Source organism: Lepisma saccharinum, chromosome 3 (assembly GCF_977018435.1).
Source record: "Lepisma saccharinum chromosome 3, izLepSacc3.1, whole genome shotgun sequence".
NCBI classification, from domain to species: Eukaryota; Metazoa; Arthropoda; class Insecta; order Zygentoma; family Lepismatidae; genus Lepisma; species Lepisma saccharinum.
In genome coordinates this window covers 12700215-12720622 of record NC_139231.1, presented here as the reverse complement: position 1 = coordinate 12720622, position 20408 = coordinate 12700215, and positions in this window count along the sequence as shown.

Sequence of the window (20408 nt, the reverse complement as noted above, 5' to 3'; positions counted from 1 at the left end):
TGGGTTATCCGTTGTTGCAGAGTTGCAAGATCGGATGCAGGAGTTCTGTAGACATTGTCTTTCAAATAACTCCATAGAAAAAATCTAAAGGGGTTATGTCTGGAGATCGTTCAGGCCACGCCGTCGGTCCATCTCGACCAATCCATTTTCCAGGAAATGTCTGTTCAAGGTAGGAACGAACCTCCAGACTCCAATGTGGCGGTGCACCGTCTTGTTGAAAGATAACATCTGGGTGGTATTCTAGCAATTGAGGAACAGCAAACAATTGCAACATGTCGAGATACACTCCAGATGTGACGGTGTCCTCACAGAAAAAGAATGGTTCGATTATTCTGTCATGCAGCAGCGCGCACCAAACGTTCACCTTCGGGTTGCCCATGGTCGACTTCCTCACCTCATGAGGGGGCTCTTTACCCCAGATACGCACGATGTTTGAAACTGTCTCTGCACTGTTTTTTGTGCCCTGCTCTCGTGAAACCACAGGACACACTCAGCCTTTTTCTGATTTGTGTACATTTCCGGTTTGCTGGACACTGGCACTGCTACATTACTGCAACGGTACAGAAATCTGAAACAAAAAAAACTTGAATAGTTTCCGAACATTTTGGTACTATTTTTTCATGTCTATGTTGCATATAGCGGATACAGTTAATTTTTGTTTTCATACAAAGACTTCTCGGACACCCGGTATTATGTACCCACTCTTTTTCGTTGAATCCGACGACAAGAAAACTTAGCATTCAAGAAATGCGGCTAATTAAAGAACAGTCGGTTGTGCATCCCACCTCATCTTCATTCAAGCAGTGTATGGTATTGTTCACATCTGCAAATTCGTTTGCAAATTAAAGATCTGATATGCTAATACTATGAACAATGCTTGACGTAACTAGGTGGTGGGGCAAGAAATAAGAGACTTTTAGAAGACATTAGTTTCCTATTAAATTAACATGTAAGTGCTATGTTTTATTTATATAGTTAAAAAATTCAACTCAGTGAAAACGCCCTCCCCTCTCCCTGATCCGAAAATCAACAGTACAGTCGCTTACAAAGAAAGGGTGTCACACACCGCACAGCTTGGTGCTAATTGTTTACATTCAATTCTCTAAAGTATTCGAATAGTACAGTATTCCCATATTAACAATGTTTTCAATTTTCCTTTAATTATCTTATGTCAGCATCACTGAACAGCCATGATTTGATTTGATTTGGTTTATAATAATGACAACACTGGTAAACACACATTTTATTGCCAATGAAATTATAATCATTTTAGGGCATCCTTGTCATTGTGATTTCGAATATGATATCAGTTTAACTACATTGGCTCTAATTTTTGAGTAATGGTTGTCCTTTGAAAAACATAAAAAGCATTAAATCTCATTGTTAATCCATCCTAATGATGAGAACCACGTTGTTTCTGAGATTTTCTTGTGTGTAGGGTGTCGGAACAATCACGTTGAAGATGCCAGCAATAATCTACCACACCAGCGACGATTGAGTACCGAAACGGAGAGGGGGCTGGTGCAAGGACAGTTAAGTCTCCTTTAGTAAACATGGCTTATCATTAAGATACCATAGTTCGGAGGCCAAAAAGTGGGTGGTAAATGTCCTCTACACCCTTCCTAATCGCCACCATTGATCTGCTATCTCGTATCTGTCCTATCTGCTTTCAAATATTTTCTCCATCATCTCATTTATATCTTGGTAGGACTTCTCCCCTTGTTTTCCATTAAAACCACCAAGATTATCTGGAAAACTGTCAATGTGGATTTGGAGGAAATTTATCTTTATTCTCATATTAATTACAAAATATTTGAAGTTCGTGAGCAAGTTTTGCACCAGTTAGCCCTAGTTTTCGTGTTTGTGATTGCCGAAGTTCTTGAGAACTCAGACATAACTGAATCATGTAGAAGCTTCAATATCAGTATCAAATTTGGGAGATTTGAATCATTAATGAGTTTACGAGCTTGAGGCCCATCAAAGATCCCCGTTTTAGTTTCTCAATACTCAGTCCATGAAAGGATCTACGGATGTAATTAAACACTCGCCACCTTTATCCAAGACTTAACAAACTACTTCAAAATTCAAGATATGCTTCCTTTACAAAGTCAGTGATGTTTTTCTTTGTTTCTGCACAGAATATTCACCACAAATGCAGCACAATCCATCAGAATCATTTACGCCGCCTGCTCGTGAAGAACGCACGTTTCATTCCCCTCAACAATAGAAATAAAACTAAAAAAAAGCAAATAAAGAAAAACGAACTTTTAATAAATATATTCTGTGCAATGAATGGACTAGAGAAATATTTTTATATTCTAAAATAATAGCCATGCCCTATTTCATGTCAACACCTACAGCTCTTATTGAGATAAACTTAAAATGGAAGGATATCACATATCTCAAGAACTAGAGCCAACTTCACAAAACTGTTGTTCATTTCAGATTCAGCACAACCAAAATACCATAAATCCGTTCAAAAATGTTTGGGAATTCAAAGAAACATATTTTTTGTAGACCTGTGAAATCTATGTTTAGAAAATTATATTCCTAAGATAAATATTAGGAATGATTCTTACAATGAAGAACATGTTTCGATATGAATTAACCAAAAAAAGGACATTTTCTCATCAAAGAGTTCAGTTCGAAAAAAGTCAGGGCAGGGATTAAAAATAGTGAACTGTCCCGACCAAATTAGGACATCTGGTAGCCTTGCATCAGTGTTTATGAAAGCAAAATTACTAAATATAGTACACTAGGGACAACCCTATTCATTTATGCAAGAAAATATCTAAATTCTTGCAAAATCTGAAAAATCGTCCATGTTATTTTTGTAGCTTTTTATAGGTTCGCATGTAAATACTCGTTTCATGATTCGAGGGGGGGGCATGCCCGCCTTGCCCCCCCTTGGATACGGGCCTGAGAGGGAGGGTAATCAAAAACTTAGAATTCCTATAAAAATTATTGAACGAACCGGATACACCTCAAATTTACACGAGATATCAACTGTTATTTACAAAACAACTTCATGGTTGCAACAGGTGAGCTTCAAAACGCCATTTATGTCACTTTAAAGATAGCGCCTTCTACACACGTACCAGTGAAGTGCAGTGGTTTCTTGCCCTCAGGAAGCCAAAAAACTTTTAGAAATTCTTTGGTAAATTAAAATGCAATATCTCTATGCATGCTTACCACACCAGCAAATTTATGAATGTAGGAGAATGTTCAACAATGGTATTATTTCGCAGGAGGATTGGTGGAATTTGGAAAAACCATCACAGTGGCTCAAAAGTGACTGCGCATCCATTCTAAACATTCTTCTTCTTGAGCTATACAAGCCCTATCTCCGACTTGAAAATATCAATGGGTGTATGGAGCTTCTTAAATGCAGAAATCTCTAAGACCGTCCCTCGTATGTTAGAAGTAGTAGTTTGAGGTTTTGATTAAAGATTCTTCTCTTTCTGTTTCCATTACCCATACCGTGGGAAAAGTGGAAGATTGAAACATGATTTTAGCCGACCTCCGTGGCCAAGTGGTTAGTACAGCGCGCTACGACGCCAAGAGCGTTCGAATCCTGGCCTGGGCGTGGATATTCTTCATTAATTTTATCTTATCGTCACTCATCCTCATCGTCGCAAATAGCCAAAAGTGACAGAAAAAACAACGCAAAACAACCTAATTCAATCAATCAAGTATGATTTGGATATAAAGTTCATTCTTTTGTAACTACCCGTGGCGGCGATTAGGGGCAGTTGCCTCCCACTTTTCACCCCTTTTTCTTCCGCACTATGCTAAACCTTATCTACAAAGGGAAATATACTGTCTTTGCCCACCCCCAGTTTTGTCACCTTGACCCCCGGTTTTGGAACCCAATCGCCGCCACCGACAGAAGTGTATTAAGTATGAAATGATGTGAAACTATCAGAATAAATGGGAAAGTGTTTTTGTATCATTTACCTCTGAGAGAACTCATGGTGGCCTATGAAGAGTTTATAGTGCTTCTGAAAATGAGAAGGTTTTTTTAATTGTGGATAAGTGAAATTGATAAAAATGACGTCACATGCTCTCAACATGCAGTCTCAAAGAAATTCGATTGCACAAGTCAGGTCAAAACTTGTTTCGAAAAACGTAATCGCGCGAATGATGAGTGAGAAATGCGTAACCCAGGCGGGACAAGGGGGGAGAGGAGATACCTACACATCTCCCCTCCCGAACGTCGATGCGAAATTAGACAGGAAAGTGAGAGAAGGGGGGAGGGAGAAAATTTAGATTCGGAGGAAAAAAGTGAGAGAAAAAAGGGACGAAAACTGGAACAACACGACCGTGAAATGGAGTCGGATATTAAAAACGAATTTGGTCGCCATTTTCGAACGTGGCGAACATTTGAGTGTAGGCGGTCGTTTAATTCTGAAGAACACGAGTGGCCCCGTTCGAAATGGAATACCGAGGGTTGGGAAAAAAATCGTTGGCGTGCAGATAAGGGGTGGCTAAATGGGGGAGGGTGAAGAGGAAGGGATGATGAAGAAGGGGGAGGGACACGAGATGGGATGCGAGTGACATCGTCATGATTGGGAAATGAAACTTGGAACGACGAACAAAAATATATGCAGGAATGCGATTCCTCCCTCTCTTTCTCTCTTCTCGCTGTCCTTTCTCATTCTCTTTTGCACCCCTCTTCGCGCCTCCTTGGAGAAAATTACCTTCGATCGACGGTTCATGTATGTACGAGGGTCTCCGCAAATGTCGTCGTAATTGCTTGGTATGACGTCATCGGTGACGCTCGCGTAACAGACTCAAGTCTAAGGAGTCATAAAAGAAGAAAAATGGAAATCCTTTATCTCAAAACACTGGTAAACTTACATTTACACATTAAGGGCCGGATGTATAAACATCACTATCTGGAGATCGCATTTGATCTACGATCTAGGAATGAACTAAGTTCAAGCTTCTATCGTGTTACATAAAGGTAACTGTCGATTTTTCGATCTTAGATCAAGTCAGGATCTTAAGTCAAAATAATTGGATTGGTAATTGGTAACGTGGCAAAACATCGATATTGCCAGTATGCCTGTGATGTCACAAATTATCTTACACTGTGCAGAAAATGTTTTAAAGTTGTTTTCGGAAAATACATGTATTTAATATTTGAATAAAGAATAAATGTGAGGTGATGGACGTAGAAAATATTCGTACACACTACAAATTTAGTAAAATCATGTTAATTCCACGTCGATTATTTGTCATTAATGACGAAAGCAACTATCGGTTGCAAAGGGGAGAAAATATGCTAACATAAATAGATATTTAAAAAATATTTCTTCTTAATGCTAAAAAGATATATAACAATGTCCTTATGCTCGGAATCGGAGTTATTGTGCATGTGAGGAGATGTTTGTTGCATTTATTTTGTGATTACAAGATAACGAGTAACAGGTGGACCATTCGTTCCTGTAAGTAACATAAGGAATTTTCATTGCACTTAATTGAATAACTTAAGTTTTGAAATGTAAAATGTGTTTGCAGTTTCCAGAATGTAAAACATATTGAAACAACAATGGCATTTGTACTCTCGAATGTAAATTACACCCAAAATTAATTTCATTACGATAAAACAAATAATTATTTGAAATAAAAGAAGATATGTGTAGTTTACATATCAGGAGGACAAGCTTTAACAAATAAAATGCAACTTTCTCAGTTCATAAAGCAGTAGATATATACACTAGAGCCAAAGTTATATGCTCTGTTCCATTCTGCAGCCAAAATTGAATTGCAATGACACTAGGCTGGATGTAAGTAAAGCGAAATGGTAATATTTCTATACTGCCTCTTCAACCAACGTAAGTTTCATAATAATATCAACAAAAGAAAACCTAAGCGGTTATTTTTTTCTGTTTGTATCAACACTTGATTGCTCTCAATTCATCTCTCGCTGATCTTGAAATTAAACAATATGCTCTAGCTGTGATATTTCAAGAAAAAATTACACGATAGTTCAAACAGTAAATGACAATGACACACGATATATGCAAAGAAAGAAAAATGGAAGAAATATTTATCATTGTTCACTTCGTGCTTCTTTATTATTATTATTATTATTATTATTATGGAAACAGGATTTATGGATTGATTCTCCCGTCTTTGAATTTTGCCGCATACGTTCACTTGCAACACATTCGCAATCCAAATATTCGTTAGTACAGCCAAGGTACAGCAGTTAAACTATGGTCAACGCCTGCTGATCGGAGAAAATTATCGGGTTACCATTGACCGCAGATCGCAGAGACTTGATCTCAGTTCAACTTTTGAACAACACAAAATCAGAGTTCAGCGTGACTGCAGATCAATTTTACTGACTAATCGAGAATCAACTGCTATATACAACGGCCCTAAAAGTTGTCAAAAATATGACTAAGCAAAACAACGTTGAAGCGAAATAGGTCAGTGATACTGCGTGCACTCATCTCAAGGTGGCGCTGTAAATTCCTACGAAGATATTTTGGAAATTTCTCACCCTTTAAAAAACCGACATGACATTTGAAATACTTAAATATTGCATCATTTTATTATGTGTTCTACAGCATTCAAGCGAATCATTATGTGCTTTACTTCCACTGTTGCCTGGATATCCGTGAGAGATAATAGGCATACGTTTTCTTTTAAAAAACATTGAAATCACCCGTTATTTTAATAACCTGTAATGTAAAACTATTTGGAGTGCAAACAGGCTTTCTAAACTAAAGGCCGAATCACACGGAACTGGATTTCCAGTAGGAATGTCCTAGTTGGTGCTGGACTGGCAACCCATCTGCTAGTTTTCGCCTCACACGATATTTGTTATAGTACTTCTCGGTATACTTTTGTTCCCACAAGGCATTGCGCAGATCAGACAAGCTAAAAATATAGACCAGCAATTTACAGAACGTTGTAGGAGAATTACTGCTGTTATTAAAAATTAAAAAAAAATAAGTATGGACTAGAAATTGTCCTGAAAGAAAATATGGTAATCAATGCGTGCTGAACAAGCTTTTCAATGAACTCGGATATTCATATCCATACATGAGATTCGCAGGTTTCGATCACAAAAAATATTTTGTTCAACTAAATATATCAAACGTTTACATTAACACAGTTATAATAATAAGGATTTTCATTATTATCATTTCATATTTATCACGTACAAAGCTCACAATTTTGCATAAATACCTAAATAGTAATGAACTGAATACGAATGAACATCATCTCTGTTTCTTTTCTTTTATCGAGAAGCGAAGAACAAAAAGCAACCACCACTCGAAAACCACAGACAAAAAACTTTCCTTTGGCAAACTCACAGATTATCTTCACATGGCCAAACTTCGCTCTCATTGGCTGTTCCACAGAATCCAGTTGCAATTAGAAGATTGTCTATTCCTCAAAACCAGTCAAGAAGCCAGCCCGGTGGCCATGATTTCCAGCCAGGTAGGCAGTTCAGCGCCAACTAGGGCATTCCTACTGGAAATCCAGTTCCGTGTGATTTGGCCAAAATTTCCATTTCAGGAGTTTCTCTCTTTTAATTCTGGATTAGACTAATGAAAATAATATCACATGTGTCCAGTAAGTCCTGAAATTAAAATCAAGATGAGAGTTGAAGAGGTGTTGACTCTCACAAGACCCGAATACTCGGTAGCAGCTATCTATGGTTATAAAATCAACTCCACTTGCCGTAGCATGACCAGGAATATCGAAAGCGGGAATATTGTAATAAGTGTATCATGACTTATTCTCTTAACATCCTGTATTCGAAGTATTATCCTATCAAATACAAACAATATTAATCTGACTTGCGATGTTTGTTCACGGATCGAATTGCTTTTATAAGTTCTAATATAAACGTGTACAATTTATCACACTTCGTTACGAAATATGAAACCACCCCCGATGAGGCTCAGTGAGAAACTGAATAAAAAAATATCTCTGAACATTAGGGACGGATCTGTTAAATATAAAAATTATATTATGCACGTGTAGACTGCAGAGCGAGCAGCGCTACTGTAGCGTTGTAAGAAGGGTGGAAAGGAGGGAGTGAGAGACGCAGGAGACTTCGTAGGTCACGTATGTGCAGTGGGAAATCTTTCTTCATCTGATTCGTGAGTTACAGTACAGTGTGGGATTGTATACAAACATACACACACACACACACACACACACACACACACACACACACACACACACCATCACACACACACACACACTCTGTGTGTGTGTGTGTGTGTATATATATATATATATAAATGTATATAGTCCAAAACTGACATTATTATTACGTATTTCATGAGGGTTGTTCAAAAAGTAATTTTTCATAAACATGCAATTTACGATTTCAAAAACGCTTATGTATGTTCACTCGATCCAGAGATATACGCAATTGAAATACGTATATATAATACGTAATAATCATATTTCAGCAAAATCCTTTTACAGGTGTCGGTTTTTTAGCAAAGCAAAGCTGTTTACCAAATATCATCAAAATCGGTGACTATGAGGGTCAACTCCTGCCTGATTTGACATGGAATGACCCTTGTATGTATGTAAACCAGGAGGTGGTTTCGTGTATTTTTGTATTTTTTTTTTTTTTTGCTACGCAAGCTTTTTTGCTTACTGGCCTTGATATGCAGCCTAAAAGCTCGGTAACTTCCACAAGCACACGCGAGTTACTAAAGAAAAGCCTGGAACTTGGATACTTAAAATTAGTTGAATTTGGATGTACTAAAAGACTGAAGTTAGGAACTTACGATAGCGTCGAGAACCCCAACAATTCTGCCTATCCCAGATAGCTCCCGGTATCGATAACCTCAACACCTCTATCTACAATCCAGACATTGAACTTTAGGGAATGACTCGAAAATCCCGACTTTGCCTTGAATCCAGGCAGAGCAAGGTGGATTCATTTAAATCAGGTTTATTTAAATCGCAATTTAAATCAAGATTAAAATCAGGTGATTTTTTAAGTCACTGATTTTAATCACTTTAAATTTTAAAAAAAATATAGATATCAGAATCACTTTTGGTGATCTCGTAATCATTTAATAGCGTTTATTCGCCTCTAAAAAGGAAAATAGAGGAAAAAAATATATATGTACTGATAGGGTGAAGCTCATACGAAAGGAAATGTTATATGCAAACTGTAAACACACTTACATTCTCTTGATTCAAAATTCATTAATTTTTATAGACAAAAATAGCAAACCTTTTGTGTAGAAAAATATATCAAATACTAATCATGTTAAACCGTAAATAGTGTCGTTATCATTAAACTGTAAATAAACATGTGTTACCTTTCACAGGTAACACTGAGATAATATGAAGAAATCACGACGAAGGGGCAGCATCCAGTCCACCCGATACTTGTATATATTCCCCTTATCCTAACGATAATATGTATCCCTAACCTATATATCCTTGTATGTTGTATTCTATTTTGTAATAATTGAGAATAGATGTCTAATATTTGAATCTCTCCTATTTATATGTAACGAGTCACATGGTAAACTAAGACCTGAGAAGTGGAGCTTTCTAGGATGAACACCAGAGGGCAGCATAAAAGATCGAGGAGGTCCGAGCAGCGGCAGTTGAGGAATACAACAACAGATGGCAGCACCGCTAGATGAAGAAAAATCTACATAAATTAGGATCCCAGAGCCAGGAGAGGGGGCGATACAACCGGCACACCCAAAGGAAAATTAGGCAGGATTGCAAGGAATAAAAGGAAACCTTCCAAGACCACCCTAGGGACCGCCAGGATGATCCAGAAGAAGAAGTGTGCAACCCATGAGTGAAATGTGCGAATCTAGCAGTGAAGGAAAAACAGAATCAGTGATCGGTTAGTTCATTGAACTCTCCAGCCTAATTATTGCCTATTTTTGTGGGAGCAGGAAAAGGTTTATTATCCATTTTGCCTTCACTCAACAGGGTCGCTAGGTGCCGTGGCTTGCCGCGAGTTGATAGCTTCCTGGAGATGAGGCCTTGCTCGAAAAGGTGTATTACCCAAGGAAAGTTTGTGTGATGGAAGGAGAGAGAAGGGCCGTATACGACATCTTGCTGCAAAGAAGGAAGGCATATCGTCCATCTACTGACGGAGTACCTCGGTCAAAGAGGTCTCCCACGACTGAGGCCGACACTAGCTGCAAGAGACTCAAGGATAAAGCAGAACTCCATGGAGCCTGCGGACAGCCGAGTGACTGGGAAAGACGTTGGACGACGCAGCGTGACGCTGCCTCAACAACTCTAATCAACAATGTCAGCAACCACGACGCTCCTCAAAAAAAGGGACAACCTCAACTTCATTCGACACCGGCCATCCAGAGGACTGAAACAAGGACAACATCGAACGGCAAGCCACCTTGCATTACTATCTTCGCTGAGACTGGTGCTGCCATCGCTAACCGTATCCAGGCCATCCTTCCAGGGAAAGTCAGCTTTAAGTACAGCCCAGGCTGTTTCCGCATTCACACGCTCGACCAAGGAGGCTTTACGCTATCAGGGACTACCTCACTCACCACAAGATCGACATTTGCCAGACTACCTTGCAACCGACTACATACACGACTTACTGACGAAACAACACTTTTAAATGTATTCCGTCGACCGCTTGACCACAAGAATTCGACGCCAGGAACCAACAGACAACATAGAGCAAGATAACTCCCTTTCGACTGATCGACCTCTACCCTTGGTTTTGGTACATCTACAACCTCTCGATGTTAGGACCATTCAACATTAGGGTGGAAAAATACCGTGTACAGCAGATTCTCCAATGCCATGCCTGTCAGCGTTTCGGGCATGGAAAGAGGCACTGCTTTACTCGACCGCGCTGCTCGGAAAATCATTGCTTCGACAATTGCCCAAACAGGGATCAGGCTATTCCTCCTACTTTAGCTAATTGCAGAGGAAGTCACTTCGCCAACTATAATGGCTGTCCCATATTCCAGGCAGTCATGAAAGAACGACATGCCCCGTTGAACACCATCAAGAGAGATCGACGTGCTTCATTGAACCACAACAGACATGTCTCAGGTCGACCCATTCAACAGGAGACGACAACCATTTCCTCCGACCAGGGAACTACATCGGAACTCAGACGCCCTGAACCTGTTCGACTGAACAATCCCCAGCCTGCTCCTAGGCAGCAGAGACCTGCTCGTGCTCTGCCAACTCGACAGGACCGACGTCGGACCTCAACTCCCACTCTGACATCATCCCCTCCGAAACTGCTCGACGTGCTTCAACAGCTGAATGAACCCGACGTCCTACCTGCACTAATCACACTGCTACAGGGACTGTAACAGATCAAGAATGCTGCTACTTCCGACCTGCGGCAGCAAGCTATTGATAGCTTAGTCGCCCAAATAAATGTTTTATGTTTGTTTTTGTCAGGTATTGTTGGCACAACTCAGATGGTGTATCGGCATGCGACAGTTGCTGCCGACCCCCTAAACTTTATGTAAGGAAGTCCAGGGCAATTACCGTATTGCGGTACGCCCCTTTTCCTCTATATGTTATGTTGTGAAATTTTTCACGGGCACTCCTTATTCATGTTAATAAATTTTCTTAGAGTCAAGGGCCAAACCAGCTGGACACTCATTTTCAAAAGATTCAGATTTATCCCATGCCATGCCATGTCAGGGAAGTTTGCTGGATTTAGTGAGGACCACATCAAGCACGTCCGGTGTTCTACCACTCCAAGGATAGTAATTTGACTCGTCTGGTGCATCGATGGTAATGACTGTGGTAGGCAATATACGTGCCAGTGATCAACCTGCTTGGTTGGTTGATCTTGAGTGCCATTGATGATGTTTGACGTTGAGGTCTCCGGCAATCACCATCTGTTGTTCGATGCCCTCTAGCAGTTTCACATTTGCCTCTATTAAGGATGCATTGGGAGGGTTGTAGCAGGATATGAAGGCCAGTTGCTGTGCTGGTGCCTGAAGTTTAACTCCAAGTGCTTCTATGTGGGTAAGTCTGTGAACATCTATTTCCTCCGAGAAGACCTCTATTTTGCGTCGTAATGCGATCTTTTCTGTAGATATAGTAGTTCTGGATTCGGAATTTCTTGATAGGCTTGAGGAAGGATACCTGTATGAAGGCCACGTCTGTGTTGTGAGCTTGGAGGTATAGTTCCAGCTTCTGATCTGTGATTCTATTTGCATTAAATGTAATGCAGGTGATATGTCGTGTTTGCCGCTGATGCTTAGATATCGCCATCAATGGGGATGTTAGTAATGGCTTGTATAACGATGCATGTCATCGTGACTTGGTCATTTGCTCTTTTGAGTTCCCTGCCTGCCTCCCTGATGCAGTCCATTATGTAGCTATTGCTGATCTTCTTGATAAAGAGAAGAAGGCTGCAGCATCGTCTTCCTTCTCTGGTTGTTCTGGGCGAGGTCGTTTGGGAGCTGGCGTTTGATTAGGATTTGTTGCTCTGGCGTATGCAGTCCCGGATGTGGATGGTGTAGGTGGTGGCCCATTCCGATGTGGTTCTTCTCTTCTGAAGCCAGGTGGTTTACTTGGAGGTGGCACTGAAGAGGATGGCTGTCTCTGGTTTGGGTCTTCTCTTCTGTAGGTAGGTGGCTTGCTTGGAGGTTGATTCTTGGAGTTTAGAAAGATTTTGCAGCCTCTATAGTTGGCCGGGTGGTCGAGCACACAGTTGCAGCATTTGGCTGCTGATTGACGGTCCTTCTTGGTACAGTCTGTTGTGAGGTGATTGCCAGCACATTTGAGGCAGCGAGGCCCTGCCTGGCTTTGGGACTGTGAGTGCTCAATACGTTGGCACTGGTGGCACTGGAGTACTCCCGGCGAACGGTAGGGTTCTACGTAGGTTCTATAGTTCAGCATGTGGTCGGTGCCGTATATATCTCTGCAGTATTCCTATTTCTTCAGAGACACCAGGTAAAGTGGCATGGACACTGGGTCGCTGGTGTTCTTGTCCCGCTTAGTCATCTGCATTACATCTAGTACATTGAAGTTCTCTGCCAGCTCTTTCTTTATTTCTTCAGCAGGCGTATCGATGGGGAGTTTCCTGATGACAACTTTAAGTGGTCTCTCTCGTCTCGGAGTCTCTATGGCGTAGTCGTACTGATGTTGTTGGCAGAGGGCGATGAGTTGATCGTAGGCTCGTGTTGTCTGGAACTTGATTTTCAGCCCATCTTGGATCTGCTTCACAGATGGATTCTCCTTCGTTGCTCTGGCGATAGTTGAGGTGAAGTTGTACTTATTCTTCACGTTGAAAACCAATACAGTAGGTGGTCTTGGCTGTCTACGTGGAGGCTGAGGTTGGTCCAGTTCTTCCCCATCTGAATTATCTTCTAGTCTATCGTATAGGTTAATAGACTCAAATGGCTTACGCTTGGCGTCATCCTGAACTCTTGTTCTGGCAGTCTTCTTGGCAAGGGTGAAATCCCCTTCTGCATCCATAGCTTCTTCCCCTGATGGCTCTGGATTATCTCTCTTTCTGTTGTATGACTCAGGATGTACTTGTTGAGGGTGCAGAACTCCATCACGTCACATCGGCCCACTTCCAGACCTCACAGACGCCAAATCAGATCTTAAACTCCTTGCGACAGTTGCAAGAGTAACTGACACAATAGATACCCCAAACACGCCATTACTTCAATGAACTAATTACATATTTAGTAGCCGGGCCATACGGTGACACTCCACTGCAACAAACCCCAATATATCTGAAAGCTGCGAAGTTTGCGATCTGGAATAGAAGTAAAACCATTCTAAGCAACGGATGTAGTAGGTTTAAAGTCTGAATGGGGGTCCGACTTTACACCTACTGCATCTTTTTCTTGGAATGGTTTTACTTCTATTCCAGATGGATAATGACTAATCAATGCTAAAACTCCCAGTTAGGATTTCGTGGATCCAAGTTCATCATTGCTTCCTTCTCCTCTTTTAATTCTACCTGTCTTTGTCTTCTTGCTTCTCGATTCCTCTTCAGCTCTTGTACATCTTTACCAAAAATACTTCTTCTCCAACCTTTTTTCTGCACTGCCAAACACGATGTCAAACATTGCTTGTGTTGCGACAGTTGCACACACATGATCCACGGGCACTTTCCATTAATTTCACACACACACATCACTTATACAAATTTCATAGAGTCAAGGGCGAAACCAGCCCAAAACTCGTCTTCAAAATTTCAGATTTATGCCATGCCAGGGAAGTTGAACTTTCTCGAACTACGGAGTGTGACCCCCATTCAGATTTACATCTGCTAGGAAGGCGTGTAGTCCAGATCCCTGGATCGTTGCCTCATCTTCTTCATTCCACAAATAAATCGAGAATAGTTGTGATTTTTATAATTCAAATAAATCTTTGTTAAGTTGATCCTGAATTTCTATTGAAGTTGCTATTACCTACCATTAAAGTTCAAACTCGTATAATGGTTTAAAGCATCCTAAAATAATTAACGCCCTGAGATATGAAGAGTCTATAACCCACTTGCTCTACCGAAACTGAGTCCGGTGGCCGAACCCAGGCGAGACGTCCATTCCAAGGAGGGGAGCAACAAGAGTAGCCCGCACCAGGGAGTGCCGACTCCGGAATGAGCCAGTCCACCGCCAGAGGGAAGCAGTGTTCCAGACAAGGAGAGAGCGGACCACTCCAAGAGGGAGGAAAGCAGAACACCAGCGGATAATTCGGAAGGCCTGATACCAATTACCCACATATCCTCTCACTACCTTACCCCATCACAAATAAGTCTTCCAGCTCCCTCCAAGTGGACGACGCTCACAAAATAAGCGTAACAGAATCCTGAGAAAAGAATCATCGTAGCAGAGCCCACCCCAAAAGGGAGGGGAAGCACATGACAGCTGATATCTTGGAAACTATCATTAAAAAATTGCCAAAATTAGCTACAAAGACTACATAAAATATTTAAGTTACAATTATAGAGTACATCCAAAATATTTTATTTTCACTGGAAGAAAAGTTAGCGAAATTATAGGCTATATTACAGTTTCATTAACACACTCAACAAACATTTCCACGTATATAGTATCAGAAACAGATATTTTTTTACTTGCTTTAATCAAACGTTCAAATATTTTACAGAGTCGTTTATCAGAAAAAGCCTTTCTATAAAGAAAAAGTGCCTATATGTATGGTGCCAAAAACCACACCAGCAATTTTAAGCATGCTTTTTTAAAAATTGAAAGAAAAAATCGATTTGAATTTAAGAAATCTGAGTTAAATAAAAAAATCATCAAAAGTGATTTTTTAAAGAAACATCATGATATTTATCCACCCTGATAGCAGAGTGAGTAAAATTTGACTGAAAACAGATGAAATTACCTGGGTATTTCCACTCATGCTTTCAGCCTCGACCCCCTGTCTTTATTAATTTTATGACGTAATATTTTGTGTTATTAAATGTAAATAATCTGAATATACATATGTACGTACTTGAGTTTTGTGAATTATTTCAAGTGAATTGCTATATTCCTTTAGGTTAACAAATCTTTCCACATTTTTAAATACACCGCCATTAGCTCATCACATAAATGTTAGTACATTACACCATTAATTTTATAATTGGGAAATCCACGTTTACGTCATAAAGTTATGTACATTTGACAAATTAGTTTATAGACAAGGTTTATGAATTCTCTTCATCATTAACCTATTTAAACTTATGACTTGTACATTTATAACATATCTAACTCTATGAAGATGTGCAAGGGGGTAGCACATTATAACATTCTCTCCGCTCTATAGCGATTTCTACTATCCGCGTCAAGTTTGTTAACTTCTCAGATTGTTTTATTTCGCTCTTTCCGTTGTGACTTTTCTTGTCCGTAAGTATATTTGAAGCCTCTTCTGTTTCTCCTTAATACCATTAAGCCTTTGTTTCCATGATAACAAAAAACTCAATATGCTGACCAAGGCAGAAATTATTTTATTTTAAAACATAAAACTAAACGTTACGTTTCAACCTTCAACCTTCTAGCAAGGTCTTCTTCAGACTCTGTACCAAATACAAATGAAATAAGGTTCAAAACAGGAAGATATATATACACAAAAATAACTTACCTCCAGACACAAGATTATTAGAAAGTTGTTTATCTGTAACATTCCTTTCCAGGTGTTCCACCGGCCTTCTCCTGACAACTGTTGTTTCACCAGACAGGCGATTTAGATAAACATTTTCTTTCATCTGGAGCGTGGTTGGACTCCTTATCTCACGCTCTTTTCCTAATCCTTTCTTTCTTCATTCCTCTTCCTTCTTTTCTCCTCTTTCGCTCTTGTCCTTACCACTCTTTCTAACACCTTCCATTCTTTGTCTATCTTCAGTCCCCCATTCCAGTTCATTGTGCCTTCTTCCCCTTTCTTCTCTATTACCTTGGCCTCCTTCCATTTTCTCACTAGTACTCCCTTCTCCCTACCTACCTGCTTAACTTTATCCCACTCTATGTCATGTCCTGCTTCTCTCGTGTGTTTAAATATCGCATTTCTCTTTTTATGTTTTGTTTCTCCTTACCCTCTTGGTAACGTATACATTACAGTTCTCTCTTCTGTTTTAAAGTTTTTATTGTCTATAATCTGCTGATACGCATCACTGCTAGATGCAAATAACCTAGTAGTTGGCGCACCATCACTCGTAGCGGTTTAACTCCTCCTTTGCGCTAACCTACTTCACTCCCTTGCGGCCACAAAACTCTTCGACTTGGCCGGAATTTGCCGCCTTTGTAGTCGCTTAAGAATTACCAACTGCTCCAGAGATTATCGGCTAAGTCCTGTGACGCGGGAAGGGGGTGGCAATAAAGAGGAGCTGTACTTGGGTGGCGAGAGGCGTCGGAAACGACTCCTTACACCATGCGAGGGCTCCTCGTGGAAGTGCAGGGCCCTAATCCACGTCATCAGTTGACGAGATTGAGCTCCTCTTCCTCCCACTTTTTAAGCTTGCGGGCAGTGTTGCCATCTCCGTACGAGCTGCGTGCTAAAGCTCCAGGAACGGATTGAGGACAAGACCCCTCAAAGAACTTGCTAGCTGGCCACGGATGACATATTTAGGGGGGGGGGGTTCAGGGAGACCAGATCCGCAAAAAGACATACCATATACTAAAATTAAATAACGAAAATATACCTGTTTTGTATTTGCTGTATAATCAAGGGTTATTTATTTTCTTTGAACTTATTGGAAGGCAAGGATTAGATAAGGATCATATGACTTTGGAGGACAGTACCAAAGAAGATTTATTCATATTAGTACTTATGATAATGTGCATACAATATTAATCAGGATCTTTACGTTTCGTCATCTGGATCCAGCATACTTTTTATTTAATAAATATTCAATTCTTTATCTTTTCGACATCAATTTCCTTGTCAGGGCAGTTGTTTTAGACTAGGACTAGAAACTATGCGTAAGCTAGATGATGAGTACGTGCTATTAAATCTCTGTTATTATACCGTATTTTTACCTATTCATGCAATATAACACTACAATATTAAGTTCCATATTATGAATTGACCTATTAATTATATTGAACTATTAATTTGAACATTTATATTACTAATATTATTTCTAAGATATTTATTTCGGACCCCCCCACCAAATATATTTCTAGATACGTGCCTGCTGGCAAGCACAATATGTTTGAATGTCCTGCATGTTCGTGTCACATTTGTGCTTGTCTTTATGTCGCTTTTCTTCTACTTTCGCCTCATGATAAAAGAATGAAACTACCATAGCTAGCGAAATCGCGATTGGTCACCAGAACGGCTTCATGCGCATGTCAAAACAGGTTGTACTATAAAGCAAGTTTTCGCAGGTGCTGAAACCACTCACCAGAATTAGGGCTTCTAAAGATTTTACATAAAGAAATAAAATCATTGGCGAACGCCCAGAAGGAAAGAGAGAGAGAGGACAAAGGAAAAAGAATGAAAACAAAATCCGAGAGTGCAGAAGAGAAATAATCATAATGATTGACAAGGATATATGAACTGGAAGACCAAGAGAAGAAGAGGAAAAGGGAAAGAAATTTATTTAAATACTTCGCTCTTTTTCAAGTGGAGCCTTTCTTCCACTTAACAATGGTTTCTTATCAGTTTTTGGATATGGAATTTATCAGACTTCATTTGTCATTACATAAATGGAAATATTAGTACATCAAGAACAACAAAGATATGCTCACGTACTCTGACAATAATTTGAAAAGGGCGCCCCGATGGCGCAGTGGTAGCGTCGTCGCCTTGTAATCAAGGGGTCCCGGGTTCAATACCAGGCGGAGGCACATAGTGGTTCGGATCCCACTTTAAACTGTAGGCCCAGTCCCAATTAGCCTTACTGTGCATAAAGCGAACTTAAAACACCAAATCAATCAATCAATAATTTGACATTTTTACTATTATCATAATCAGTGGCGGCGATTAGGGGACAGTTGCCCCTTTCCACTTTTGCCCCCGAACTATGCTAAACCTTATCTACGAGGGAAAAGTAAATTGTCTTTGCCCCTCCTCAGTTTTGGCCCCTTGGCCCTTACTTTTCGAACCTAATCGGCGCCACTGATCATAATTAATGAGTTTCAGTGCTATTCTGCAATTAATCGAAATCAATTTGTGTCCAGCACACGCTTCCATTAATATAATTAAGACTGAGGCCACTTTAAGAGAATAAAACACAATGTCCTCGCAAATTTCAATTTCTGTTAAGGTTATGAAAGCGTAAGAGTAGCAGGATTAAACTGGTCTCGACATTTAAAGTCAATCTATCACGAATGTTTCTGGAAATGCCAAAACGTCCAGCATCTAACATTCAGTTATTTGTCGGGTAAAGTCCAGGTACAGTTCGTCCAATCCTCCCCCACTTTTACCAACAGATGAACAGGGGAACGTAGCTCGGAGCTAGTTAACAGCGTTGGCACATTCTTGTATTTCAGCTGCCTGTTCCACTCTCGTGTCCTCTTCTGAAATTTCCGTGCGAAAGTGAATGGGCCTGGTCAAAACAAGGTACTGTAGATGGCAGCACCCGTGTTGTGTCCACACGCTTTTCATGGGCAATTGTTCTTCCATTTAAATAAATGGTTAATTTCATACTGAACGTGCTGCTATTACATTAATTTGAAAGTTTAATTTCATCTTAACCTGAGAAGTTATGTCTGAATATGGTAGATGGTGCTGTAAAACTAAGATTTTTAAAAATACGATCGTCAACAACAGAAGAGATATCGGAACTCAAAAAAGCCCTAAAATTTGCACAGCTTTTGTTTACGTCACTTGCCATTTTCACAATTTAAGTCCTTTTTTGTTGTGAATCCGGTAAAGAATAATACATAATCATTCCGTGTGACTGTACTTTTATTTTTATAGTTGTTATTAATACTTTTCCACATGGCTAGTAAATATGGTCCTCTGTTTTATATATACACATCTATCGAGAAGAATAGTTATTATCTTCTATTTCATGTCTTGCAACCTCTAGGGCTTTCTTATTAACAGGAATTATAATTTTAAAATGGTTGTAACAAAAAAAGAGGACGAAAATACGAGTGGAAAATATATCCGTAATACAAAGAAAACGTAAGTTAATATTAAGTTATCGGATAGGGCATACTGTAAGGTGTATAATAATAAATATCATGCACTTACGCACTTCATACATTTTTTCTTTATAATTTGGGGAGTTCCTCCTATTCCTACTCCCTCCGTTGAATTACACATACTCGCAACCAGAAAAAACATAAAGCGTAGTGCATAAATCTAATTCATGATGGGTTAAAACAAGGAGATGCATTATCTCCATTGCTCTTTAATTTTGCCTTAGAATATGCTGTTAGGAAGGTAAAAGAAACTAAAGAAGGACTAAAATTAAATGGTGTGACTCAGTTGTTAGCATATGCAGATGATGTAGACTTACTGGGGGATGATGTGAATACAATTAAGAATAATGCTAAAATATTTTTCAAAACTGCTAAAGAGATGGGTTTGGAAGTTAACAAAGAGAAAAGTAAATATATGCTTACAGGCCGAAACCAAGTGTTAGGTAATAATCAAAATCTAATTATTGATAACAACTCGTTTGAACCAGTTTCCAAATTCAAATACTTAGGAGTAATATTAACAAATGAAAATTATATTAAAGAGGAAATAAAAAGTAGGCTTAATTCAGGAAATGTATGTTACTACTCTCTTCATAAACCTTTGTCTTCTCGTTTAATATCTAAGAAACTAAAAGTTAAAATATACAAAACAGTAATTTTGCCTGTAGTATTATATGGATGTGAAACTTGGTCCCTTACATTGAAAGAGGAACATAAATTGAGAGTATTTGAAAATAAGATCCTTAGGAAAATATTTGGAACCAAAAGGGATGAGGAGACAGGTGAATGGAGAATGTTACATAATTTAGAACTACATAATTT